This window comes from Antechinus flavipes, chromosome 1 (genome assembly GCF_016432865.1).
Source record: "Antechinus flavipes isolate AdamAnt ecotype Samford, QLD, Australia chromosome 1, AdamAnt_v2, whole genome shotgun sequence".
Taxonomy (NCBI): Eukaryota; Metazoa; Chordata; class Mammalia; order Dasyuromorphia; family Dasyuridae; genus Antechinus; species Antechinus flavipes.
In genome coordinates this window covers 547,175,209-547,191,558 of record NC_067398.1, presented here as the reverse complement: position 1 = coordinate 547,191,558, position 16,350 = coordinate 547,175,209, and the positions used below count along the sequence as shown (strand labels likewise).

The 16,350-nt window shown below is 35.2% G+C and overlaps 1 protein-coding gene across 3 annotated transcripts in view; it reads right to left on the bottom strand.

Moving 5' to 3' along the window:
• Window positions 1–16,350, bottom strand: part of ATXN1 (ataxin 1) — a 654,648-nt gene that overhangs the window by 456,893 nt on the left and 181,405 nt on the right. For all 3 annotated transcript variants that reach the window (XM_051970650.1, XM_051970648.1, XM_051970649.1), the window contains exon 5: window positions 5,286–5,429. The gene's annotated coding sequence lies outside the window, so the exon portion shown is untranslated. The remainder of the gene's footprint in view (window positions 1–5,285; window positions 5,430–16,350) is intronic.

Below are 16,350 nucleotides of genomic sequence, written 5' to 3'. Positions count from 1 at the left end.
TGCAATGACTTCAAAGAACCCTTGAAGATCTAAATCTATCTCTGCATTTAAGCATTTGAGCAATCAGATCCTCAGTTTTCCCATCTCTAAAATGAGGTCAAAATGCATACAATATCTCCTTTACAGAGTTGTTGTGTTTATAAATATTAAAATGCCATATAAGAGCATTTACTGTGGCTTGCTATCATGATGCCAGATAACTATTTAATTATATTCTCTCTCTCTCTCTCTCTCTCTCTCTCTCTCTCTCTCTCTCTCTCTCTCTCTCTCTCTCTCTTTCTCTTTCTTGCTGAGGCAATTGGGGTTAAGTCACACAGCCAGGAAGTCCTCCTGACTTCAGGGCTGGTATTCGATCCACTGCACCAGCTAGTTGCCCTTCTCATTTTTCAAAAACCAAAATATGATTTCACTATATTAATTTAGATTAAGGGTTAGCAAGCTATAAATCTAGAACCAAAATCCAGCTCCCTATCTGTTTTTATTAGGAGCCAACAATTAAGAATGCTTTTTTAAAAAAAATTCTAAAACAAGAGTTTTCCAAGCTCTGGTTTTGGGTTGCAAGTTTCATGAAGGCTTGGACCATGTTTTATCTAAAATTTTATATTATCCCCCTAACCTCACGTGTAGCAAAGTGTTCAACACACAGCAGAAGCTTGATAATTATTTATTGAATGAATGAATGAGACTTACACAGTTTTCTCTTTTATATATACAGGTAGGAATGAGAATGATGAATTCCCTGAATGCAAAAGTGTCTTTATAAAAGCTTTTCCCATATTCTCTTTCACACTCTACTACAAGGAAATCAGTCCAACACATTAGAAAAGAATGATTATAAATGAAAATTACTAGATTCAGTGGTTGATCTCCATGATTCCAAAAACCCAACTGATTCATTTTTCACTTTTCAATTGGGTATTACATAGCCAAAGGAGATGCTAAATCAAATAGACTCATATAGATTGTTTGCAGGCAATTTTATGTGGTGGTGAGTGATTTGTCTTATATGAGACAAGAGATTACCCATTTAGGAGTTGGTCTAGAACTTTACACTGAGTTCATGCTTAATAAATCCAGGAAGCACATGCCTTCACAGATTTATGGGTCAATCTCTGACTTCAATCAATCAATCCAATATTTCTTAAATATATACTATGTACCAGGCACTATACTAAGCACACCAGGATAGACTAGAAGAAACAATCCCTACCTTCAAGGAATTTACATTCTATAGGGTATGACAACATATAAATATAATTATATTCAAAATAAAACTATAATAAACACAAAGTAATTTTAAGGGAGAAAGCTCTTACAGTTGTGGGAAACAGGAATTCTCATGAAGAAGGTGGCATTTGAGCTGAATTTTGTAGAAAATTATGGATTCTGGATGGCATAGAAGGGAGTACCTTTATTTTGGGGGACAGACTGAACAAATGCACAGAAATAGGAAGCTGAATAATATGTATAACATGCAATCTGCAAAAGTAAGGTCAGTTTCTCCCTCAAAATTAATCTGTAACAGACATATTGAGAGATTCATGAGATAATCTCTGGACACTAGGATATCAATTAACATATGTTTAAGATAAGAAGGAAATAGCACTATTATCTAAATATTAAATCACCCACTAGTGTTTAGAGGATTTGTCCACAACAATTATAAATAGAATATCCTAAATTTGAGGCAAATTGTGACCATTAGACTTCAGGTACTTCAATCATGTCATAGATCCTTGGTTTTCTCATCAGTAAAATGATGGGATTGGATTAAAGAATTTTGAAGGGTTTTTCTTCTACATATAACATTCAAAAACGCTTTTGATTCTTGAGTTAGAGCTAGATGGAATTACCAAGTCCAACTCCCTCATTCCACATATGAAGAAAATAAGAACAGAAAGATTTTTCCAAGGAAGAGTTGAAATATTTGAACATAGGTCCTCTACCTCCAAAATAAGTGTTCTTTCTACCATACAATTCCTGTCATATACTATCTTTGTAAAGAACTGTTCATGGCACGTATAAGGGCAGCACTCAAGACCTAACCCTATCCTACCTAAGCTTTTCTTTATTTTTCTCCATCCAATAGGCCATTCTGATAAGCAACCAAATATCTCTCTATCTCTTGTCTCAGTCTATCTGTAGGTCTGTCTCTCTCAATTTCTGCTCTTTCACCAAGCGAGGCAATGAATACTACTTAACAGGGTAAGGAGTGAGATAAAGAGCAATTATTATTGTATTGTAAGAAAAAAGGCAGACACAACTTTGCAAAATTGGTAAGAGGGTCAGGTCTTGAAATCAGTAAGTGTCTTGACTCTGGCACACTGACTATGGGACCCTGACCCAGTTACAAAGCCTCCTAAGTGTCCCTAGGAGATGTCTAGTACTGATAAATTAAGGAACAGTTGCTGATCTGCACCAGTAAAGGAGTTTTATAGACTAATGAAAGAGGTCCAGCCTCCCCACCCCACCCTCCAACACCCTAAAAATTGAAGAATTCTGAGATACAGAGGAAGACTTGCATGAAAGTGTGCTTAGTGAAAAAAAACAGAATCAAGAATATAATAAACACAAAGATTTTAATAATATAAATTTTAAAAAACTGCAATCTTGATTCTGGGGAAAACAAGGAAGTGAAAAGAAATCTTTCATTGAAAAGGTAAGAGAGTAAAGATATGAAATGTGTTGCCACTGTCAGATGTTGTTGCACTTACTAACTGTTTTTGTTTGTTTCAGGGGAGGTTTCAATAAATTATATTGGAAAATGACTGCTAAAAGGGCTCCTAAAAGTGCTAAGTTAAAAATCAAAGAGTATTTTGGATGCCAAAACTATCTATCTCAATATGTGAAATCATCATTCTTTTCTTTAAAGAGAATCTGCCCAGAAAAAATTCTAAAATGTGGATAAGTTATAACATAAATTTGGGGATTCAGAAAAATATCTATATTTATATCTATATCCTCTCTTTGGTTTTTAGATCTAGATCCAAGAAGAGTTTTGATCTAAACTTCTGCATTTTTTAAGGACCATAAACAATCATACCCCTACACTACTTGAATAAGCGCTATTGTCTGGGTATCTAGACAGATATTTTATCCTCTTTAAAAACAAAGGAAAAAAAGCCACCACATGATAGCTTTCAATTTACATTACATTTTAGAGAGAAAAATAAAATTGATGGAATTTTCTAAATATGACTGACTGGTCTAAGGGATTTTAGCTTTGATTTGATGTAATAAACAGGAAAGATAATTTATTATATATTAGAAATATATTGTGGCTTATCAACCTGGTCCCATTTTTGAAGTGAACAATAAACCTCATGATTTTTTTTGTTCACTCTATTCATTGTGTCCAACTCTTTGTAACCCCATTTGGAGTTTTCTTGGCAAAGATACTAGATTGGTTTGCCATTTCTCACTCCAATATATTTTATAGATGAGGAAACTAAGGCAATTAGGGTTGTTACTTGTCCAGGATTGATCATTCAACTACATGATTACTTACTCAGAAAATTTATAACTTCTAGCAAAATTCCAATGAGGATCTCTAAACTGAAGGCTCTGTTTTATTATGTTAAGAAAATTAAAGAAGTATCTGTTTGGGGGAGAAGGAAAAAATAAAGGAAATGTGCAAGAAAGTGTCCATGCCCTTTCTAACTTCATCATTTCTTATCTTTACAATCTTTATATTCTCTTTCACACAGTCAATCCTCTGGCCTCCATGTTATTCCTCAGAAAAGACACTCTATCTCTCATCTCTGCATTTTCATTGACTAGCCCCTGTGCCTAGTTATTTGAATGTTGTCTCCTCCATGAGACTGTGAGTTCCTTGAGAGTGGGGAATATTTTTGCCTTTTTTTTTTTTATCCCAAGCTATAGCACAGTAGTAGATGCCTATTGAGTGATTGATTGCTTGTGATATTAGAACTTCAATCTTATACATATGAATGTTTGCCTTTCTCACATTTATGTACTGATTTTAATTAGTAAATATGCTTTCCAATTCAACCAATCATAGTAAGCACAGGAAAAAATTGAGAAGTAAATAATGTTACAATAGGCTCAACTTTAATTTCTCTATTTTGAGATTTAAAGTATTATTTTTTATTTAATTTCCTTTTTGTTTAATTGAGTAGTAAGAAATCAGCATGGAGAATGTTGAAAGAATGGCCAGAATTCTTGGTCAAGCAGGCCAAGTCTGAATTGTCATTAGACTGGAAAGTGTAATAAAGTGACTAAAGCTTGACTACAGTGACTAGATCAGTGACTCCATCATTTATCCATCTGGGTGTTCTAAAGGGCACTATGGTGAAAAAAATAGACAACAGACTTGGTCAAGATAGAATCCCTGAAAATCCTGAAAGAAACCTAGAAAATCAAGAATGTGCCAAATGAAAGGTCTGCTTTCATTTCTATCTGAAATCCACTGAAGGTCCCACTCTATTAAGCAAACATTTCCTGAGCACCAGTGAGGAGCCAGGCACTGTTCTTGGCACAGAGAAAAAAAATGAAACGATCTTTGTTTTCAAAGATCTTACACTCTGCTGGAGAAGTAAACATCTACAGAGATTATTAAATATAAATTATATATAAAATGATACAAAATAATCCCTGTGGTGAGAGATAGATTATAAAATACCTCCAATATTAAAACTACACTTTGAAGGAAGTAAAAGATTTTATTAGGTAGAAATGAAAAGGGAGAAAATTCTATATATAGGAGATACATCTATGCAGAATCAAGGAGGATCAATCAGTTATCTGCATTGCTACTGTCTTGCCTTCAAGCTTCCATAGATTGCCACCGCCTAAAGACTTCAAAACTACCCTGTTGCATAACTTTGGGTAAACAAATGCTGATGCTCTTTATTAACAAGCTTTCCACCCACCCTTTTTAAAAGAAATAACATTTTATTATTTCAGACACACAGAATATAGGCAGTGAGAAAAGAGAAAAAAAGAAGAAACTCTTGAAAAATTTTAAATCTCTGTTTTCTCAGAAGGGAATCTTATTAAGCTTTGAGAATCTCACTAAGCTTCACTCACACCACTGAAAGTTGTACAAGAGTTCTTAGGAATAAAAAAATTTAATTTGTTTCTCTGACTTGTCAACTATTCTCCTATCTAACCATTCAAAATAAGTTCCATTTGATTTTTACCAGCCACATTTGATACCAATGTCATGCTTCTGGAAGTTTTTATTCTAGCACAACAAATTCATCAGAACAAAATGGCAATGTATCCTAGAGCTGAAACAGAGCTGATGTTGGGGTGGGGATTACCTGTATCATGTGCTTTCATCACGATGAAGAGGGTGGGAACATCAACAGTGAATTCTTTCTCCCTGGAAGGTCTTTTCAGGAAGATGCTGCTTGAGTAGAAAGCAGTGATGGAAGGGAAATTCAATAAATATCAACTGCCCAGATCTATAAAATACAATGATAAAAGAAAAATAAATCAATTGCAAAGATAAAAAAATTCATCATCCTTAATTTTCAGGTTTTTCATTCTCTAATTTAGCTGGACTCTCTCTCTCTCTCTCTGTCCATCTCTCTCTCCAATCTTTCTCTTTCCTCCTTCTCAAAATAAGATGATCACAGTTTCCTAGAACATATTCCAAAGGAACATAGCTCTTACAGCTTCCATCAAACTGGAAAGCCTACATGCCTGTCAGTCAAGGCCTAGTCTACAGAAGTTTAAAAAAACTTATGACCAGATTGGCTATTAGATGATGACATTTTCAGATTGTACTAAGTTGTAGACTCAAGCTGAGACCCAGATCAGAGGTAAGAGTTTCTACATTTGTTATAACTGAGATTTCTGACCTACTGGAGACGAATTACAAATCATTAGGTCAAGAAGACTCTTAAAAGAATGGTTTAAATAAAATAATTCCATATGATAATTTTTAATGACCTAATTAATGCAGGCAAATAGGTGAATAGTGGATAATGTCAGGCCTGGTGACAGGAAGACTCTAACTCAAATCCAGTCATAATAGTTACTGGCTATGTGACTCTGGGCAAATTATTTAACCCTGTGGGCATTAATTTCATCATCTGTAAAATGAACTATGAAGGAAATGGCAAAGCATTCTAGTTTCTTTGTCAAGAAAACTCAAATTGGGGTAGGAAGAGTTGGCTATGATTTAAAAACAAAAGAAGAAAGAAAGGAAAAAATAGAGGGAGGGAGGGGGAGAGAGAGAGAGAGAGAGAAAGAGAGAGAGAGAGAGAAAGGAAAGAAGGGAAAAATGAAGGGAGGGAAGGAAGAAGAAAGAAAGAAAGAAAGAAAGAGTGGATTAGAAGGCACCAGGCTTAAAATACGGTTAAATTCTCTCCCATTAAAGCTAAAAGCCAAATCTTTATTTCAGGAATTCACAAAACCTATGAAGGCACAAAAGAATCAGTAATAAAGAAGTATTGACTGTGCAAAATCTTTTTGCCAAAATCCAAATGCCAGAAATAAGTTATTATAATTTAAATTTCATGAGCTTTTAGTCTAAATAATTACAAAATTTTGCCACATATTGTTTTTGTTGCCAGGCAAACAGAACAGAGGTTGATGTTCATCAGTTTCCAGTGATTGCAGAGCATAATAAGGCAACTATAAATGTCACTAAGTTATTTGTCTAATTAGTATTCCATAAAATTTTATGAATTGTAAGCTGTTTTTTATGTGTGGTCCACATATCAAATAGCTTGCATTTATGTAGCATTGGAAAGTTGGCATAACATTTTACAGATATCATCTCATTTTGGAGCTTTGGAAAATACGTGCTATTATTATTCTTATTTTATAGATGAGGAAACTGAGGCAGGCAGAGCTTAAGTGACTTGCCCAATAAGTCTATGAAATCATGCTGAAAGCACCTAGCTGCCTCCTAAGTAAAATGAATAAACTATAGAAGAGAAAGAAAAAGTGGCATTAGTTTTATAACCATTAGTTAGATGAGTCACAACCTCTGTAAATTTCAGTTTTCTAATGTAGAAAATTATGGGGGAGGGAACCACGTTGGAATTTGCACGTCTCACTGGAATAAATGAACTCTAAGGTCTTTTGACTCTAACTCTTATCTTTTGAGAGTTAGAGTCATAGTGACCATGAACTGGAGTAAGATTACCCCCTCATTCAAAGTGTTTGGTGCCTTATCAACTTTTGGGTGTGCTACATTTTGCACTTAACATTTACTAAAAGGGAAGAACTGGAGAAGGAAATGGCAAACCACTTCAGCATCTTTGCCAAGAAAATCCCAAATGGGGTCACACAAGAATCAGATACAACTGAACAACAACAACAACAATAACAATAACAACAGAATGTTTCAAGGAAACAGCTAGATGACTCAGTGGGTAACAATATGGGCTCATAATCAGGAAGACCTGAGTTTAAATACAGCCTCAAATACTGAATAGCTCTGTGATCCCAGGCAGGTCAATCAACCTCTAATTGCCTTAATACACTGGAGAAAGAAATAGCAAACCATTTCAGTTGTATGTGTCAAGAAAATCTCATATGGAGTTATGAAGTCAGTTGAACACAATTGAATGACATAATTGAACAATAGGAGAGTATGAAATTATTGTAGAAAATAACAATTTGTGATTCAAGATGGGGTTGAAAAGAAAAGAGAAAAGGGGAAGGGGAATGGGTGAGAAAGAGGAAGATAGACAGAGACAGAATCAGAAAGAGATAGAGGGAAACACCCACAGAGAAATCCACTCTAGATAAAACTCTCAGCTTTGAACAGGTCCATGTTCACTAGATGCTTTCATGCAGATTTACCCACTCTAAACCTGATTTGCTAGAACTAAGTGTCAGAGGTAGCAAAAATGGTAGGGATCAAACAGAAAAAAAGAAAATACACAGAGGAGCACAAAGGGCTGCACTAGGGCAGAGCAGCACAACTTTGAAAGGATCTTGGTAAAGAAATATTCCCACCCATTCTACCAATGAAGACCTAGCTAAGTTGTACAATGTGAAAGATATTCATATCTTCACCAAATGGTTTCTACCTCCTTCTCAACCAAATCCTTCACTAGACATGTTGAAAAGAGCCAAAGGGTATGATTCCTTTGTTGATCTCCTTTTCCTACCCCAAACCAAATTCTCAAAGTTAGTACTTAAAGCCATTTATTTGAAAACAGATTAAAATTACATTTTAATTTAAAGCATTTGGTATTTTAACATCTAATAGAGTCCAAATCAGAATTACGGTTTACTGATGGCCAAAAGAGCATAAAACTCAGAATTGGGATTTAATAAAGACCAAAGAATATAAAACTCTAGTGTAAAATAAAATATGATCAACTCATGAGTATTAAAATAAAAAAGGAGGAGGTAATTTAAAATGGACCAAGAACAACTTAAGAGAAAGCTTTTACTTGACTTCTGCACATACATGATTTCCATCTTGCAGTAGCTCTACCTTTTAGATTGCTTTGCTTAGGGATTTTCTTCATTGAAATTAGTCAAGGGGAGCACAAAAAAGTGCTCCCTATGGGAAAGGTGGGAAGGAGAACAGTTACAGGTTAACAGCAAAAGGAAAAGTATCTGGATAACCTGCACACTGGGATAATCTGCCTTTGAAAAAGTTCACAAAAGGACTACAGGAAAGAAAAGATTTGAAACTGACAGGAACCTTGGAAATTATCACATCCAACTCTCTTCCCCCATTTTTAATAAATGTATGTGCTGCCAAAGCAGGCACCGACCCCTTTATTTCACAGATGTAAGGAAGGAGTTCTCCTCACCTCAGTGGATGTAGTCCCAGAATGTTATCATTTTAAGGGAGGGAGTATGAAGCAATAGAATCTCAATCCAAATGCAGAATTCCTCCTATTACACTAAGCTTTTTTTTTTGTTTGTTTGTTTTTTATGCTTGATTTTGGGTGCCTAATAATTTGGTTATCCGAGGATTCAGGTTAATATCCTGGATTCTTTTAAGTCTCTTATTAGGTTTTCACACTGTCTTAATTAAGCATGGTTCCAATATGGCTCCCTCAATTTAATCACATCACTGGTACTTTCCCTTTTCAGTCTGGTAAACTCATTGGACTGGAGCCAGATAATAACTATGGGAGGGAACATTCCCTTCTCAAAAGAGGAAGCTCCCAGGCTTCAATTTGTTTACTATAAGGTACATAAATAAAGTGTCTGCATTTTGTTTTTAAAGGTCTTGGTGCTGTCGCCTAAAAACATGGGGGAGGGGGAGGATTTTGTCTGGAACCATTCAGGTGAAACTCAGACTATGAGACAGCTTTCAAGAAAGATAACTTTTCTAACATCAGCATGTTCTGAAAGATCCCTTTGTGCTGTTATGTATAGGGCCCATTAAAACATTGTAATTTTTCACCAATGTGAAAAAGAAGTCTTTGATTTAAAATGACTTTGTATTCTAGTGCTATTTTAAAGGTGAGTCTGGCTTTTTATTCATCTACTAGATTATCTTTTCAGGAGAATTATCATACTTCACTGTAAGTACTTAATGAGGCACTAATTAGTACTCTTTTTTTTTTCATTTATAACTCCTCTGGGAAATGAGGTCAGAACCTGTTTTAGTGCACTAAGCAAACCTTTCTGAGGTTGTATCAAATACTACATGAGCACTTGTCGAATTCTTTTCTTCCAGAGGGGAGTCCTTACCAAATTCAAAACAGATATAAAAAAGGAGTCTTCATTAAGGACTATTCTCCTAGCTTTTATTCTCCCCGACAGCACAAGGCACTCCTCAGTGTTTAAATTAATAAGCTACAAAGTTGCTGCTCAGACAAGCTGGGCCAGCTGCCCCCAGATGAATCTAAGCAACCCCTTTCATTTACTTACTGCAACAGTGACCACCTTTCTGTTTTCTGATTGGCCTTCTGGGTGGCCAACGTGCAAACATCCAGAGCAACTGTGCGAGAAGGAATGGTTGTCCCTCGTTCGCCAGAAAGTCTGTCTCCTGCCTTATTTGCATCCAGTGCAATGGGCAAGCTGGGAGATGAGCCCCACCTTTCTGAGGCCCAGAGTGTGCAGCGAGCTCAGTGGCAGTCTGCCAAAGGACTGAGGAGGGGTGAGCAAATTAGAGGTTATAAACACCTCTGGTGGAAAGAAAATTCCTTCGGGCTTTGTCAGGGAATTTCATCAGTAGGAAGGAGGAAGGCTGATCCTGAACTTCGTCAGAGACGGGTGTCTCCAAGGTGTTCAACCTACATGTTCACCCACACTCCACAGCCCTGCTGGGTGTGTTTCCATTGCACTTCAGACTGCAATTAGAAGAGCCAGTGGCTGTCCAGGGGAAATGATGTGTCTCTGCAACATAATCTCTTGCGAGCTCTGACCTACCTGGCTGGCCCACAGAGAAGAAGCAGCAGAAGCAGAAGTAGAAGGCTATTCTGGAGTTCAGAGGGGGACATCTCGATAAGCATACCCAGACAGTGGGTGGATATTTTATTTCAATGAAGGATTACTACAATTCCCAGTTCTAGAACTGACTAACTACTGGGCAGGGGCAGGGTGGGAAGGACTTACACACAGGCATCCAGTGGCACAAATAACATGAACAGCATGATTATGTGAGGAGACTGAAAGAATAAACATTTCATCATCCACAGAAAAGAAAAGAAACTGAGGGGGCAGATGCAATGGATAGAACACCAGCCCTGAAGTCAGGAGGATCTGAGTTCAAATTTGATCTCAGACACTTAACCCTTCCTAGCTATGTGACCCTGAGCAAGTCACTTAATCCCAATTGCCTCAGCAAAAAAAAAAAAAAAAAAAAAAAAAAAAAAAAGCAATTGAGCATACAGCTATGAAGATGATATAAAAGAGCCATGTTCCTTAATTTACATAAGGAATATATAGCTAGGGAGGAGAGTGAAATCCAAAATCAGATACTTAAACTAGCCATTGATATAATTCCTTGGAAATTACTGCTATTATCATATGATCTTTTCAAAAGGAAACAGCACGGTATAATGTAAATACCCAGAGGAACTTGGATCAAATCCTGCTTCTTATGATTTTGACCTCTGTTTTGAGCAGGTAACTTTTCTATGGCCCTCAGTTTCCTCATTTGAAAAATGGGAGAGTGAAGGAAATCATCTCTGAGGGTTCCTTCTAGTTCTAGTTTCTGAAACTAGATGATTAGAGATTCATTTATTTGATTTAAAGGTTTTCAGAATTCCAAGATTAAAAGTCTCTAAACTATACTCAGGCAAGAACTGGTACAACATATTCATCAAGTGGTCATCTACATTAAAAGTGCTCAGGTGAAGGGGAAACCACAATCTCCTGAAGTGACTCATTTTATTTTTGGACATTTATTTATATTTGTTAGAAAACTTTTTTCCTTTACATCAGCCTAATTTGTTTCTTTACAACTTCTGCTCAGTATTCCTAGTTAAGACCACTGAGACTAAACAATGAATTTAATCCATCTCTTCCACTACAGGCATTCAAATACTTAAAGGTCATTATCACCCATAACTCTAACGCCCCTTTTTTGGGATATTGTATTTTACTCAATATTTCTATGGCTTCATCTCAAGGCTCTTTACCAACCTGGTTATCTTCTGGACACATGAGAGTCCTTCCTAAAATGTGGTGTCCAGAATTGAAAACTATACTCCAGGTACAGTATGACCAGGAAGAATACAATGATCTATCACCCCACTGGTTGAATATGATGTCTCCCGTAATGCATTCTAAGACTGCATTGGCTTTCTTGGTCGTAATATTATCTTGTTTATTTGTAATTGAATTTCCAGTTTCCTAAAACCCCCATATTTTTCCCAAATAAACTATTATCTTGCTATACCCTCATCTTACAAGTTAATTTCCAAGTGTAAAAATTTTCATCTATCTCTACTGAATCTCATTAGAACTGATCCAATGTTCTAGCTTATCAAAATTCTTACCTTGTCCTCCAGTGCATCAGACAAGTCCTACAACTTTGTCTGTTTATCTGATATACATAATATCTATATTTTTATGGAAGTGAGTGAGAAAAGTGGTTAATAGTACAAATCCAAGAACACATTTCTGAAACACTTCACTGAAGACTTTCCTCCCTGAAAATATCAAACCAATTCTTTAGGTATGGTCAACCATTCAACTAGTTCTAAATCTATCTAATTGCACTCCTCAACCTGTCCAAAAGAAAAGACTGAGATTTTATTAATTGTTTTATAATAACTATAACTAAAACATTCCTCTGATTTACCATTCTAGTAAGCCTATTAAAAAAGGAAACAAAGTTAGTCTGGCATGAGCTCTTTCTAAAAAGTCAGGCAGTCTCTTTGTGATCACTGCTTCCTTTTTTAGATGTTCACTAACCATCTCTTTAACAACACATTCTAGAATTTTGCCAGGAATAGAAAAAAAGCTAATTGGCTCTTTAGGATATAAAATTCATTTTTTTCCTTTTTTTTTGAATATTGAGATATTTGTCCTTTTCTAATCCTTTCTTACCCCTCCAATGCTCCTCAGTCTTTCAAAGCTGGCTAATGGTATCTCAGAAATCACAATTTCTAGTTTTTTTCTATCAAAAGAAGTGATTTCATGAGTTAAAACATAAAATAATCAAGGTCAACTAAATACTCTCTTATTATCTCTCCTTAGTGATCCTGGAGATGAATTAGGTCCCTATCAGCCATTTTGACTTTGTCATTTCCAGTCCAAAAAAATCATTCTTTTGGCAGAGGAAAAGAAAAGTTCAGTAGCTCAATTCCTTCTCCATTGTTGGTTATTATTTTCCCATTCACCCTACACAGTTGTTTTGTCCATCTGTTGATTCTCTCTTTCCCCTAACATAGCTCAAAAGCCTCTATTAGCTATAGTATTAGCTTTCTTCACTTGTCTCAGCTCATTATTACCATTAGCACTCTTGATATTTTTTATAATTCTATTACATTTTAATATTCATCCTTCAATAGCTGCCTTTGCTTCCATCTTTTGTACATTTGAAAATTTAAGTGGGTTAGTGAATTTTCTGTTCATTTATAGCACTCTCTTTAGGCAACTCCCCCTTTTCCTTATTAAAAAAATTTCTTCTACTATCTTTAGATTTTCATTCTTGAGAATTTCCTATCCTTCTTGGGCTAACTTTTCCTATAGAATTATATCATATGAAATTCTAGCTATACTCTGAATGAAAGCTGTTCTCCCCAAATCTAGCATACATGAAAGACTTTTCCTCATATTTCTTCTTCTTTCTCTAACATAAATCCCATTCCAACAATCAGTTCTTCTCTGTTGTTGATGAAAATCAGCTCCATAATAGCACATCACTTTGTTGATTCCTCTTTTTATTTAATGAGTTGGTCAATCAATCAATCAACAAACACTTATTAAGCTTCTACAGAGTTTCACTGTACTGTGCTAAGTGCTAGAGATAATAAAGACAAAAAAATGAAAGAATCCCTGCTATCAAAAAATTTACATTCTAATAGGAGGAATGGAGGATAAAATTGTAATTATGGCAAATCAAGAAATTATTATCAGGTTATGCTTTTGGCAAAAAGAGAGAAAATCAGAAGCAAAAACAGAGTCACAGACCTCCTGGAGGTGAACTCCATTTTCTAGCTTCTTATAAAGCAAAAACAAAGCCCTAGCAGAGGTAATATAGCAACGTCTCTCAGTGTATCTAAAATGTAAGGAATAAAGTCCTTACCTAAGATAAAAGTTTTGATGAGAAAAGAAGATGGAAGGAGCTTTAAGGCCCTGGGTGAAATGGAGGAAGCAAAAAGGAGAGCCTTAGAGTTAGAAGAACAGCTATCTACTTCACAATTTTGCCTAGGACTGTTCTTGCTTCACATGCAAATTCAGAAGCTGGGAAAGTCTTTTAGATGACATTTAGTAGTTTTGACCAGCCTTCCCATAAGGCCAATTGTTCAATGAAGAACTTAGAAAACCTTTCTATACTAAATGCAAAAAAAAAAAAAAAAAAAAAAAAAAAGTAACCTCCCACATGCTTTTAGGTCTCTTCCTGATGAGCTGTCCTGTGCAAATCACCAGCTGTGCTCCCTGACACCTGCAGAAGTAGGGGGAGGGGGAAAAATTATGCTTTCTTCAGCATACCCCAATAAAAATTCCATTTTTCAATGAACAGAATCCTTTATAAATTCTGATATCCTGTGAACAGGACAGAAAGACTCTATAAATCATTTACTCAGGGATAGTAGTAAGCAAAATAGTTGAAGTACTACTTATCTTCAGAGTTCAATCCATTTCAGAATCTACCTTTCTGCCTGACAAAAATCTCATCAGACAGCATCAATTTTGTGCCTTCTAATAATTTGATTATTTAGGATGAGGATGATGATGATGGCATTTATATGATACTTCAAGGTTTGCAAAGCCTTTACATATATTATTGCATTTGTTTCTCACAAATACTCTGGGAAGTAGATGCCATTATTATATCTTTATTCTATAGTTGAGGGAATTGAGGCAGAAAGAGATTAAATGACTTCCCCAGGTTTACATAGCTGGTAAACATCTAAGGCTAAATCTGAACTAAGGTTTTCCTGATTCCAGCCCCAGGGCTCTGTTTACTGTGCTACTTTGTTGCCTCTAAAAAAGAGATCTTTAAAATCTTTAAAAGAGAGAGACTAAAAATTAGGAAGCATTGTTATGAAAACACACAGAAGCAATATATGTAACTCATTCTACTCCCCTTCTGTAATTGTAGTATTGTGGAAAGAACACTAGGAGTCAGAGATCCTGGATTTAAATTTTTCTGCTGTTTACCATCTATATAGTCTAAACAAATGGCTTCTTTTCTTAGGGTTTCATTTTTTTCTATCTGTATAACAGTGAGATAGCATTAAATGACATCTACATTTTCTTCTACCTCGAAATTTATGATGTATACTGAAAATAGTAACCCATATTTGTGAAATGCTTTAAAATTTGCAAAGCACTTTCTTTATAAGAAATCTATGAGATAGGTATTATAAGTTTTATTGTCTCCATTTCACTTAAGAGTAAACCAAGAATCAGATTTTAGATGACTTGCCCAATATTATAAAACTAGTAATAGTCGATGCTAGGATTTGAATCTGTACCTACTGATTTCAAGTCTAATTTTCTTTCTACTCCACTATACAATGTCTTCTAGCTGAATAAGGGTGATGAAATAGCATCATTCATTCACTAAATAACAACCAGGAATGAATATTGATGTAAGAATGCTTCAATTCCAAATCAAGTGGCTCAGACCATACTGCTAACATCTTTGAACATTCTCTATTTATCTCCTGCTAAAGAGGACAATTTGGATTGACTATTATCCAGACTAGGTGAAATAAGAAAAGAAAGTAAGGTATACTTGTTCCAGAAATTACAATGGATGTCCAGGAAAATATATTTCCATCATTATAAAAGTTTCTGATAAATTCATGATTGTATATTGCTTTTAGAACTCTTGTTAATATCAGCAGTACAAAACATATTTGGACCATAAAGTTAATTATTAGATGTCTTTTTCTTTAGGAGAATGAGAGGCAGTTATTCAGATATGACAGAGAGATTTAGAGAGATAGAGAAATGGAGAAACAGACCACTGAAAGATTCACAATCTATTTTAGTAGCATAACAACTAAATAGCAAGTAGCTATCACAAGTACTGATATTACACGAGCTCTTACATTTGGCAATAGATTGACCTCCATCCTCAGACAGGCGCACTATTGAAGCTTGAATATTTTTTTTTCATTAATTCAGGCGAAACACATTTCATAAGTAGAAAATTCTGATTCTAGCTTCTGTAGCTAGATGGGAATTTAGAGTAATAAATTCATAACAACAAACATTAATTCAGCACCTGCTATATGCAAGGCACTAAAGTAGGTTATGAGACAAAAAGAGAAAAGCAGCCCCTATCCCAAAAAATCTTATATGTTTTAAAAATACTTTATTTTTAATAGTATTTTGTTTTCCCCTTAGCTACATGTCAAGAAAATTTTTAGCATTTATTTTTATAAAAGTTTAAGTCCCAATATTTTTTGCCCCTTCTTTCTTCCTCCTCTCCCCTTTTCTAAAGATGGTAGGTAGTTTAATATAGTGTATATATACACTATCACATAAAATATATTTTCATATTAGTCACAGATATGAAAGAAGAAACAGATCAAAAGGGGAAAAATAGGAGAAAGAATGAGGTAAATGAAGAAAATAAGCTTTGATCTTCATTCTGAGTCCATTGGTTCTTTATGTGGTTGTGGAAAGCATTTGTGAGTTCTTTATACTTTTCTGGGATCACTGTGTTTTTGAAAAGAGCTGAGTCAATCACAATTGAAAATCACACAATATTTTTCTGGTTCTGCTCATTTCACTTTGTATCAATTTGTACAAGTCTTTCCAGGT